Below are 225 nucleotides of genomic sequence, written 5' to 3' on the forward strand. Positions count from 1 at the left end.
ATTTGGAACTAATTCACCAAACGCCGATGATCGTTAATTCCCTTGTCAGATATATCTATGCACATCCTGACAACCATGCTTTTTAGTATTTGCACAGGATTCAGTGCCTTTAACAACTCCCAAAGCCAGCTAAATAGAGACCGGGAGTACGTGATATGACTTGCATGTCATTTTGATTTTCTTTCTAGTTCATTTATGCATGTTCATTTAATTTAAATTAAATCA

Source organism: Eucalyptus grandis, chromosome 5 (genome assembly GCF_016545825.1).
Source record: "Eucalyptus grandis isolate ANBG69807.140 chromosome 5, ASM1654582v1, whole genome shotgun sequence".
Classification (NCBI taxonomy): Eukaryota; Viridiplantae; Streptophyta; class Magnoliopsida; order Myrtales; family Myrtaceae; genus Eucalyptus; species Eucalyptus grandis.